Source organism: Jaculus jaculus, chromosome 2 (genome assembly GCF_020740685.1).
Source record: "Jaculus jaculus isolate mJacJac1 chromosome 2, mJacJac1.mat.Y.cur, whole genome shotgun sequence".
NCBI lineage: Eukaryota > Metazoa > Chordata > Mammalia > Rodentia > Dipodidae > Jaculus > Jaculus jaculus.
The window spans coordinates 102,425,031-102,437,375 of record NC_059103.1 but is presented as its reverse complement, the minus strand read 5'-3'; the positions used below and the strand labels follow the sequence as shown (position 1 = coordinate 102,437,375).

The following is a 12,345-nucleotide window of genomic DNA, read 5'->3' as shown; positions in this document are numbered from 1 at the left end:
ATAATAATAATTTAAAAAATCCATTTCATATCAAATACAACTTCAGTTTGGAAATCAATGACTGGCAGTGACATTTTTTAAACATAGCCTGACTGTATTATGTCTCCATATAGTGATATGAACCAGTCATCATCATTATTATTACCATTACTATTATTAGTATGAATCATTACAACTGACTTCCAAATGACTTTGGTATTAACTAAAAAGAATAACTAGCCTTAAACTAATGCCAATAATGAATATACAACCAATGCTGTTACATATAACCATAGCATCTTGATTACCTTAATTACTTATGCAGAAAAATAAAACAAAAGCTATATGAGTATAGATTTTATTACATAGGATCTGTTCAATCTGCCACTTTCCATAAAAAATTCCCTAGTACCTATCACATTCTTACTATTCAACTAAAATTGCCCTCCTTATGCTGTTATCATGAGCATATTAAGTAAATAAAACTTATACTCATGGCAGTACTACTTTGAAACTTTTTCATAGCTATAGGCCTAACCAATGCATATATCATAAAGAATTGAATATAGCAACTATCTTTAATTAAGACAGATGTCTCTACAAGAACAGAGGAGACACCTCAAATACTAAAGAAAGGTATGTGCATTCCTCCCTATCATTTTCCTTTCACTTGCAAAATGAATGTATTTAAGTGGCATGCTAAAGTCCAGACTTGAAGCTGACCTACAAAAAAAAAAAAAAAAAAAAAAAAAAAGATACAAGAGGCCTCTGCCTATGCCTATAAGAGAAATGGATCTAAAGAACTCTTTTAGGTACTATGAATAGGTCAAGCTTTTCCACCCACCATCCTATAAAGAAACTCCTCTGAGACGTGCTCTCTTTTGAAAATGAAGGATCTTTGAGATGGAATGTCTGTTCTTTTTTCCTTAGGCTAACCTTGAATAAAAACTATCTTCTTTTAAAGGATAATATAAATAAAACATTAAGTTATAATGTTAATAACTATCAAAATGTCTTCAGTTTAAGTTAATAAGATACCTTGCATAACTTCTATAATAGGACTATGATTATATCAATCACATCTACTATATTCATTGTGTTTAGAAGGCATAATGTTTTCATTACTTTTTCTAGGAATTCTTGTAATTTTAAGCACACTAATTTGTCCACCACTGTTTCAGCTATTTTGTAGAAGGAGGGTAGAGCGGAGAGTGAGGTCAAAATTAGCATATGAAAAAAGTCATTTGGGGTCTAGGGAGAAGGCTTAGCAGTGAAGGCCTGTGAAGCCTAAGGACCCAGGTTCAATTCCCTAGTACACACTTAAGACAGATGCATAAGGTGGCACATGTGTCTGGAGTTCATTTGTAGTGGATAGAGGCTCTAGTGTGTCCTCCCACCTCTCTTTCTCTCTCTCTACCTCTTCCCCCCTCAAACAAATAAAATAAAAGAAGTCAGTTGGTAAAAAGACTGGAAACCCCATCTACAAAGACCTACATGAATTATAGAATGTGTAATGATGTAAAGTGTGGTTTACAAATGATTTATACCAACCCCAGTCCTCAGGGCCCAGGTGTTATTTAGCTTCTAACCTTTGTGTGCAACTCTGGCCCACTTCTCCCCTTGGAAGCATACTCTTTATTAATCTCTCTCTGTTATTGTTAGGGAGAGAGATGTGAGAGGTTCCAGAGAGGCATGGAATCAGTTCATTCCATAGGTAAATAGTGTATTAATGCAGATTGTAAAGCAGAGAGTGAAGTAAAGCCTTACCCTGCCCAGGGAGGGGAGGCCTGCTCTTTTAAATCCTTGTGAGAAAATATGGAGTTGGGAGATATTGTCCCATGTGGAAATGGGTCCAATGTTAACTGGTACTGATAGATAATAGGAGCAATGTAGTCTTTTTTGGTAGGCTGGTTATTAGGAACACAGACCTACAAGAGCATAGACATCAACCTGCCCTGGAGGGCAGCTCTTGCATGAACCTAAACCTGTCTCATCACCACAGCCATCATGGGCAGCGTTCTGTTGTACTTCCTGGTTCTTCCTTATCCTTGGAATACTTTGACTGGTCATTTCCCACCAGGCTGGTGGAAATCCACACTCCACTGTCTAACTCATTAGCCTATTAGGAAAGCCCTCACATACATTCAAAGTGACTAACCCAATCCACCCTGACTTGATGTGTAATTTACAGTCCCAAGAGTGTAAGAAACCCTGATCCAAGTCACCATGTGGATACCAGCCTTGGGATGACTTTCTGTTCTACTTTCCTTTCTAAAATAAAATCTTGCTTAACTTACCTTGTGCCCCTCTGCACTCCTCTTTCTCCACTGTTGGAAAGACAAGAACTCAAAAACAAACAAACAAACAGAAACAATATCACCCTGGGCTGGAGAGATTGCTTAGTGGTTAAGCACTTGCCTGTGAAGCCTAAGAACCCCAGTTGGAGCCTCATTTCTCCAGGACCCACAAAAGCCAGGTGCACAAGGTGGGACATGCATCTGGAGTTTGTTTGCAGTGGCTGGAGGCTCTGGAGTGCCCATTCTCTCTCTATCTGCCTCTTTCTCTGTCTGTCCTTGTCAAATAAATAAACAACAACAACAACAACAAAAAAAGTATCACCCAACTGGACATAAAGACACTACGCTTCCTTGTTTTTTCTGAGGCAGGTGACTGAAAAGTCCCAAGGACATTCCTGAATTCCTGGATAAGAAGCATCTGGAAGAACATGGGCCCAGTTAGTATGTGTGAGGTCGTGGAGTAAATTGTCCTGCCGGTATCCCTTATTCATGTAGGTCTTTGCCTATATGGAAGTCGCTCACTGGTGGACGGAATAGCTTTGCTCTGAGAGCCATGAATACAGAAAGGCAACAGCTGGTTGTGCCCTATCAGTTCTTCAAAGTGTGACCTGAAGGGTCTGGGTTTGGAAACTTCTAGCACTATGTGATACTGTCTAAGTTCTTCTTCTAGGACACAAGAACCTGAAAAGCTCAGTGGGAACCAACCAGATTCTAATATGAACCTATAACAGTAGGCACTCAGCCAGCCAAAGGTAAGATCTATGTGTCTGATATCTATACTTTCTACTTACAGCAGTGCCTGAGTTGCTGAACTCAAGGTAATGCTTCCTTTCTTCCTCCCTCCCTACCTCTCTCTCCACTCCTTTTCTTCCTGCCCCTTCACCTTTCATCCACCCTCCTCCCACATGCATTGAGGCCCCAGGCCCAGAAGGGAAGAAGGTGGCAGCATGAGGCTGGTATTGGCATGGAAGGAGTCCCAACAGTGTCTTTGCTGACTGGGTCAAATCTATTTCTCTTCCCTTCACAGCTTATCATGACTCCACCCCTGTTGAAAATTGAGAGTATACCTGATTTCTGCTCAAGATGGCAGTCCATGACACACTGTGATACCTGCTCACCTCCTGAAATATGGGAAGATGGTAGCCACAACAACCACGATAGTATGTGGAGCCATGGTCCACTAGAGACACATACCTTGATCGTGGTGTGCCAAGGGAACAAAAATGTAAATGCCCACGCAGAGATTCTACCATCATCTAGACTTCCCCAGGCTGCCAAGGCTTTGTGTACCCCTTCCATCGTCTTTGCATTCCTCACTAACTTCATTCCACGTTTCTGAACTGCCACTGGTGTCCCCATGCTGTGTTTACTTCCTGGTGATCTTATGCTCCCTGGACTTGTAGCCTTCCTGTTCACTTACTGTAGCCAGTCCCACCCCTGAAGACACGGATTTGCTCTCTCAGGCAGGGAAAGACCCCTTCAGCTATGTTTTTGATCTCCAGAGCTAGCTGCTACATCATAGGAAAGGGAACACTCCGAAACCTATCAGGTCTTCTTGAGGATTTTGCATGTGGACAAGAGGGATGCAAGAGCCTTCTAATTTCTTATTTTCCCCCTTAGGAGATTCAGTTCCCTCACGCCTCCTCCTGAGGTATGTGCCTAGGATTGGAATAACTTTGATCTTACAGAAAAATATACAAATTAAAGCTTTACAAAAATTAAGGTTAATTCAGCTGTATTTTCTATTGTTTATCTCTTGAAATAGGAACAAGTGTTACGTGACATCTGTGGACTAGCTTCACCTCGGATCTTCTTGTGTCACCTAGTCTATTTTCATCTCAAAGAGGTAGAGATCCTCATTTTCTCCCTCATTTTGACTCTGTGCCCTGATTTACTGTAATTGTGTCATGTGTGTTCATGACAACTGGTTACAAATCAGCTTATATGCATTGCTTTGTGTCCAGACAAAATAGAGCAAATTTTATTCTACCTCCTCCCATACCTCGCCCCATTCATAAATTCCTAAAAGTAACTGACAAATAATATTTGTGATTACTATTTACTTTTTTACTTTTATTTTTGAAGCATGGTCTCAAACTCATAGCAATCCTTCTTCCTCAGCCTCCAGAGTTCTGGGATTAAAGGCATGTACCACTGCACATATCTTACTTTTTACATTTTAAAAAATCATATTGTATGATGAATTATTGTTCTTGGTGTGCACAGTTCAAACTATGTAGATGTGTGCAAATGTGTTAAGAGGATGATTTTGGGCTACATTAATATATAGGAGCTCTTTCAGGATTTATAAGAGGCAAAATTATTTATGACAAGGATTTAAATAAAAACATGATGTTAACTCATCATTAATATAATTTACATTATATTATGTGTTCAGTGCCTGATAAATCTATACTGCTTAGGTACCCTAAAATTTCTTAAGGCTTATGACATTTTGAGATATATTAAGTATATATTATATTAAATATAATGTTTCATGAAATATTAAAGCTCTCTAAATATAGGAATAAAGATATATTTTAGAGATAACAGTGTTTAAACTATAATATCTTCATGCAAAGCAAAATTCACTGGAGTTACAAGATAAAATTTTACATTGGCTACATATATGCTGATAAGAGTTTTCTTTCATAACAGATTCAAAAAAGAAGTTACATTTTATTTTTTAAATTTATTCATGTAACAAAATGAGGACATAAATATGCTTTGTTAATCAAAACAACTCTAATAATATACATTAAAATTATTTTATTATATTAATTGCTATGAATTTCTTTTCTAAGAATATTGTTAATATGCAAGTGATAATTGTGAGCTTTTTATTAGGACTGTGATACTTATAAAATGATGACTAAATATGTACACACATACATATAAACATGTTCATATATGTGTGTGTGTGTATGTATATATATATACACACACACATAAATATATAGATACATATACATATATCTATATATTTATATATGGTTTGCCTAAGATCTTTATGCTACAGCTCTTTCTCATAATGTACAGTATAGAAGATAAATACCAAGAAGCGATAACATACAAGATCTGTCTGAGTCAGCTTATCATATATGTCATAGAGACAATGGCTATGTTATCAAGTCTCACCAAAAAGAAAAATTACTATCTTACAGTATAACAGGATTTTTAACTTACAGTTGTGACATAAAGGTATAAAAAGGATTGACTATCTGCTTGTGCTGTCCTTTTAAAAACATTAAGGTTCTTATCTTGTCTGATTTAAAGCTAAGAATGGAAAATAGTTACTTTTAAATCAAGCTGTGGTTGACAGCTCAACCTGCTCACAATTTTATCAATAGTTTGACTACACTGTATATCTGAGATTTAAGTTAAAGAGACTATAATATTGAGGTAAGAGAGAAATTTAGTTAATGTGGTCAGATTAAGAGAGACTACATAAAGGGCCATTAATCACCTTCATCTCCTACATCTAAAAGCACATGTACAAATCTCCATTGTTCTTTCAGCCTAGTTACCCAAATTAGGATTTATGGTATAATATGAATATATGTAATTTTAAATCCTTTCATAGGATATATAATCTACCCATGTTTTATGTTATCTGCATGAGGACTAGTTATAACAACTCATTTTACTTACATCAAGTAGATGTAATTCACATTTATCCATAAGTCATATGGCTTTAGCCAGTCCTATACAAATTCCATGAAGTTTAATAAGAGCTGGAATTCTAATAATTGCTCATGTCCTCACAAGATCAAGATCACTCTGCCTCACAAACTCACATTATGAATGAGTTCATAACCTAACTATATTAGTACTTGGCAGATAGCAAGCTCTACCTCTTGTAATAGCAACATGATGAGTGCTAATAGGCCTAACCTCACCACCAACCATTGCCTGTTTAAAGAAAGAATGACTGGTCATTACCATTCATGTTCGTGATCTACTTTTATCGTATACCAATTACAGACCTATATTCTCTCCACATATAAATCACAATGCAATGGGGAAAAATTATACATCTTGTTAAGAGTCCATCTTTCCTGTAGGAGAACAACACTTATGTATTCAACTCCTACGTTTATTACTTAGTTCCAAAATCACTTAGAATTTACATACTGCAGATATAGTTTAAACAAAACATAAAACCTGAATGTAATAATAGATGCTTACAGCTCATTCCCCCAAACAGGTACAAGCACTGCTAACTCATGTCCTTATATATGACAATCTGGCTTTCTTAACTTTGTAAAGATAGAAGTAGATTGTGAGTTTTTGAACATTTTTATTTATTTATTTAAAAGTGACAGAGACAGAAAGAGACAGAGAGAATGGGCGTGCCAGGGTTTCCTGCCACTGCAAACGAACTCCAGACACGTGCGCCCCCTTGTGCATCTGGCTAACGTGGGTCCTGGAGAATTGAGCCTTGAACTGGGGTCCTTAGGCTTCACAGTCAAGCACCTAACTGCTAAGCCATCTCTCCAGCCCTAGATTGTGAGTGAGTTTTAAGAGCCAATGAAATGACGGCACTCCATACAGAAGTACTTCAATCTCCACCTTTATCGTATTTTAATTTATAATGTTATAATGTTAATTCTGCCAACTATGGTGATTCCTCCCATAGGCTTTTCCTGACAGCTTATCTGCAATATTACTGGTTGATTTGGGCAAAAAAAAAATCTCAAAATGACATTGAATATCAATTCAAGCCTTACAACTGATACCTCATGTTACTTTATTTCTTTAATAATATTTGTACCAGTACAATGTTTTATTACATAGCCAGTCATAAAATTTTCTGTAAGCTATACATACTCAGGCTCAAATATCAGATGGTTATTTCAATTTTTCCTAATATTGTATATTTCTGCCTTAATTTTTGTTATCACCAACAATTTCTTCTAATTGCTCTCAAATGACAAGCATGAATTTTACTTTTACTTTCTGGGTGACGATGCATATGAAAAGATGAACACAGAATTCCACCAGTAACTTTGTTTAATTGTGTTTTGTTTTATCAATGGTCTGATTGTTGCTATAGTTACAATGTGATAATCTCAATAAATTTTAAGACTCATATGAATTCTGATGAATTCCCACTAGTTGGACTTCTCTAGGTTAATCCACCCATGCCACCTTTGTAATACAAGCATCAAATGAGGGCCCAGCTCTGGACTCAGTTTTACCCCATCCCAGTGTAACTGCAGCAGGAGTGGTCCTCCAGTCTGCCCTCCCACTTGCAATAGACAAACTCTGACTACGCTTAAGTGCTGTTGTTTCTTTTCCACATAGAACTGTGCCCTCACACAAGTTTGGCACAAATGTTGCCATACTTTACACTTTTTGGGGGGTGTTGAGGTAGGGTCTCACTCTAGACCTGGCTGACCTGGAATTTACTATGTAGTCTCAGGGTGGTCTCAAACTCACAGCGATCCTCCTACCGCTGCCTCTCCAGTGCTAGGATTAAAAGCGTGTGCCACGCTCAGGGCCATACTTTACACTTTAAGTTAACAATGGTCTCATAATACAGTTACTATTAGCACCTAGCTAACACACTTATACACATACATTTTTAAAGTTATATTATTTATATGTTCTGGAGCTGTTAGCCACAACTCTGATAACAACAATACTTACACAAGACCCTCAAAATAGAAAAGGATGATGACATCAAATTGAAAGAGAGACTAATGGAAGGAGGGAGGGGATACAATGGAGAGCAGAGTTATTAAGGGGAAAGTTGGTTTGTTGTCTGCAAGTATAGAACTTGTCAATAAAAAATATTTTTAAAAAGGCATTTGAAAAAGAGAAGGTCTATTTAGAGGTAGAACCTTCACTCCTTCTTCACTCATTATTAGAAGACTTACACTTCCAGTCATGACTTTCCTAACAAGGTTCTTGGACTTCTTTATTATGTATTTTTTTTGAAATTTACTTATTTGTTTGATAATTTCATACATTATGTATCTAAGTTTATTTTTTATCATATTCACTCACCCATTATGCTCTCCTGTCCTCTTTCCTTCCTGATAAATCCATTCCTCTTTCTACCTAGCTCCCCTTCTACTTTGATGTCTCTGTTTTTGTGACTCAATCAGTTTTTTTTTTTTTAAATGAGGTTGCTTTCAAGAAGCAAGGGTGAGGGGTGATTTACCAGAGCAAGAAAGGCTTCCCAGCAGCTACCCCACTGAAGAAAATTACTCCATTATTTCCCAGCAACCATTAATTGCCAATAGCTCCTCAGGGAAGAGCAAGGTCTCATGGGTCACTCCCTCAACCATGATGGAGTATTGATGGGTCCAGTCTTGTGCAGGTCTTGTACAGGTTGTTTTAGCTGCTAGGAGTACATGAGTGCAGAGGCTACAACATCCCCAAAGAAAGTGTTTCCTAGCAGACCTTTTTTCCCTCTAGTTCTTTCCAGTCCTCTTCAATGATCATCGCTGAGCCCTAGAGAGGGTAAGCTAGATGTACCATGTAAGGATGAGCACTCAATATTCTCATATTCTAAGAGTTGAGTGTCTGTAATAACCCCACCATCACCACCACCACCACAGGCTTCTTTGATGAAAGCTGAGAGCAGAAATAATCTATGGACATGGATATTTTAAAGCCATTTGATGAGAATTACATGTCCATGTAGTAAAACAACAGTAGTAGCTTTTCTAGTAGGGCCTATGATCTCCTGTGTTGGTTTGAATATAAAATGTCCTTATGGGCTCATGTATTTGGTGACTTTATTTTCAGCTGATGGAGCTATTCCAGAAGGTTGTAGAACCACTGTTAGAGGTACAAACTTGATGGAAATGTGTCACAGGAGGTAGCTCTTGAGGTTTTATAGTCTAGAAACACTTTCTCTTCTCTCTCTATTTCCTCCATTCTGATGTGGTAATGTGACACCAGCTTCTGGCTCCTGTCTTGCTTTCCTGACCCTGATGGACTCTACTTTCGGAAACTGCAAGCTGAAATAAATTTTCTTTATCTTTGTCCCTAAGTTGCTTCTTGTCAGGTATTTTGCCCCAGAAATGAGAAAGTAATTGGTCTACCTCCTAAAGCACTTTTTTTTTTTTTTTTTTTTTTTACCAGACATGTAGTATAAATTCTCTCCTGTAGAGTGGTTCTCAAATCTAATAATAAAGTAGTTGGTTTTCCTAATAATGATTATGCCACCATCTTACCAGTTGGCACAGCTTGCCTGGCAGGTTGGTTGTTAGTGTAGTGCTTAGGGTACATAGTTTAATAATTGTTGATGAATTTCTCTCTGAGCAACATAAGTTGTTGATTTTTCTGGCACCATGAAAGCTAACCTTCAGGGAGGAAGTTTCCCAATAGACTTACTTATTGAATATATCATCACATCATATACCTTACATTCTTAGTCATATCATCATCAGCTCAGCATATTTCTATAATCATTTTTTATACTTCTGGCTATTTTTTAAACTTAATTCATACAGACAGAAACAACTCCTCCTTACTTAGGCAAATGTCTTACAATCAGAAGTAGTCTTACCATTTTTCTTTGCTTTTTTGTTTGTTTATTTGCCTGTTTTGTTTTACTTATGGCACTAGGGCTTCATATTTCCTAGACAAGTACTCTGCTTCTGAACTGTATTCTCAGTCCACCTTTTAAATTGTTATTTTGAGATGCTCTTTCACTAAGTTGTCTAGGACTGCCTGGAAATCACTTCATATCCCAAATAGGTCTTGAACTTGAAATCTGTTGTCTTCAGCCTTCCAAGTAGCTGGAATTTGATATAGTCACCATCAAGCCATGCTATTTTGCTAATTTGCTATTTGCTAATTTCCATCAACATTACTCCCATAAGTACTCCAAAAAGACTATACCATTTTACCTTAAGAAGTAAAAGCAGAACTCAATCTCAAATATGAATCCTTAAAATTCTTAGGTAAACTTTCAAACCTTTAGATTTCTGCCCAGCATTTGTTTGTTCTCTATCTTTATATCTAAACCACTGAACAAGGTAAAACATGCCAGTACTTCTATTAAGAAAATTGTAATTAGAAAAAATAGCACCCCCCAAATCTCTCACTTCTTAGTCATTGTTTCAACCACTCTCTGAACAAAAATGACCTGAAATCACATTTCTTCTTTTCCCTTATTTTACTTCCACCAACTATACTTCTCATTTTCCTAAGTAATCTTAGTAACCAACCAGCCACAGCCACTAATTAGAGTCCCATGATTTATGATGCTGTTCTAGCTATCTTCATATTTCCCCTTAAGAAGTACCCAAAGCCTCTAGTTTCTTGAATTCAACAGTAATACCCACATTATGAAATATCTGATTAATCATAAATAATTATGTCACTAGCCCTGCCCAAAACAAGCTTTGAAATAGCAAAACCTTGAGGTATTCTTTAGTAGCTATTATTGCAACCCATCTAACTACCATCCATATCTTCTCTTCAATAAATTAGACAAATACTCATGTAAAAGTGATGCATCAAAACTAGTTGTAATTCTATAGACAATACCATCACTCATATTTAATCACTGATCACCATAAATAGGTGAAGATTTTGAAGAAAGTTCCACAAAACCTATAATGAAAGTAATAATGGAAAGTATATCACATTTTTCACATAGAACTTGACATAAAAAGTCATCATTGTATTTCACCTGTTGGAATTTTAATGACCAATATTCAAAACTAATCCTTAACCAGAATTATTAATCATTTGTTCATTGATCTACCATACCAATAAAATATCTTAGCATGATAAAAGTTTTGTGCTCTTTTGAGAATTTTCTTAGTCCTACAGATCATTACCACTGTTTCTCAAACTTTTCCATAAAATAGAAAAGGAAGATATTCTACCAAACTCCTCCTATGATGCCAGCATCACCCTCATACCAAAACCAGACAAAGACAGAACAACAACAAAAAAAGAAAATTACAGAACAATCTCCTTCATGAACACAGATGTAAAAATTCTGAACAAAATATTGGCAAAGAGAAAATAAGAATATATCTGAAAGATTATTCAGCACAATCAAGTTGGGATTCAGGGATGATTCAACATATACAAATTGATAAATGTGATACGTCATATAAATGGTCTGAAGGACAAAAGTGATGTAATCATCCCAATAGATGCAGAAAAGCCATTCAACAAAATCCATTATCCTTTCATGGTAAAAGTATTACAGGTACTGGGAATAGAAGGAATGTATCTCAACAAAATAAAAGCTATTTATGACAAACCCACACCCAGAATAATACTAAGTGGAGAACAACTTGCAGCTTTTCCAATAAATTCAGGAACAAGAGAAGGGTATCCACTGTCCCCACTTTTATTTAATATAGTACTGGAAGTCTTAGCTATAGCAATATGGCAAGAGACACTCATAAAAGGGATACAAATTGGAAAGGAAGGGATGAAATTATCACTATTTGTAGATGATATGATTCTATACATAAAAGACCCTAAAGACTCTACCAGCAAACTTACAGCTGATGAACACTTTTTTTTTCTCTTCCAATGTGGCTCGTGGTTAAAGGGGCCGCTTGGGGTCGGTCAACTGGCCCCAGTTATGCGTGAGTGCTTACTGTGGTGCGCAGGCGCGGCGGGGGCTCAAAGGCAGCTCGACCCCAAGCTGACAAACACACAGACACCAGCGCTGCGCTCAAGCCATTTTACTAGACGGGAAGGTGGGCAGGAGCCCAAGACATGGGGGAGTGCCACATCCTTCACAGCGGCTATCTCCACGTCCCCTTCGTCACTGAAACAATGAACACTTTTAGCAATATAACAGGATACAAAATAGATACACAGAAATTAGTAGCTTTCCTACATACTAACAACAAATATGTGAAAGATGAAATCAGGGAATCTCTCCCACTCACAATTGCCTCAAACAAAATAAAGTATCTTGCAATAAACTTAACCAAGGAAGTGAAGGATCTCTACAATGAGAACTTTAAAACACTCAAGAAAGAAATTGCAGAAGACACAAGGAAATGGAAAGACATCCCATGTTCTTGGATTGGAAGAATCAATATTGTGAAAATGTCAATCTTACCAAAAGAAA

At 36.9% G+C, this 12,345-nt stretch overlaps 1 pseudogene; it reads right to left on the bottom strand.

Moving 5' to 3' along the window:
- Positions 1–11,793: 11,793 nt before the first annotated feature.
- On the bottom strand, positions 11,794–11,901 carry LOC123459177 (annotated as a pseudogene).
- Positions 11,902–12,345: the final 444 nt, after the last annotated feature.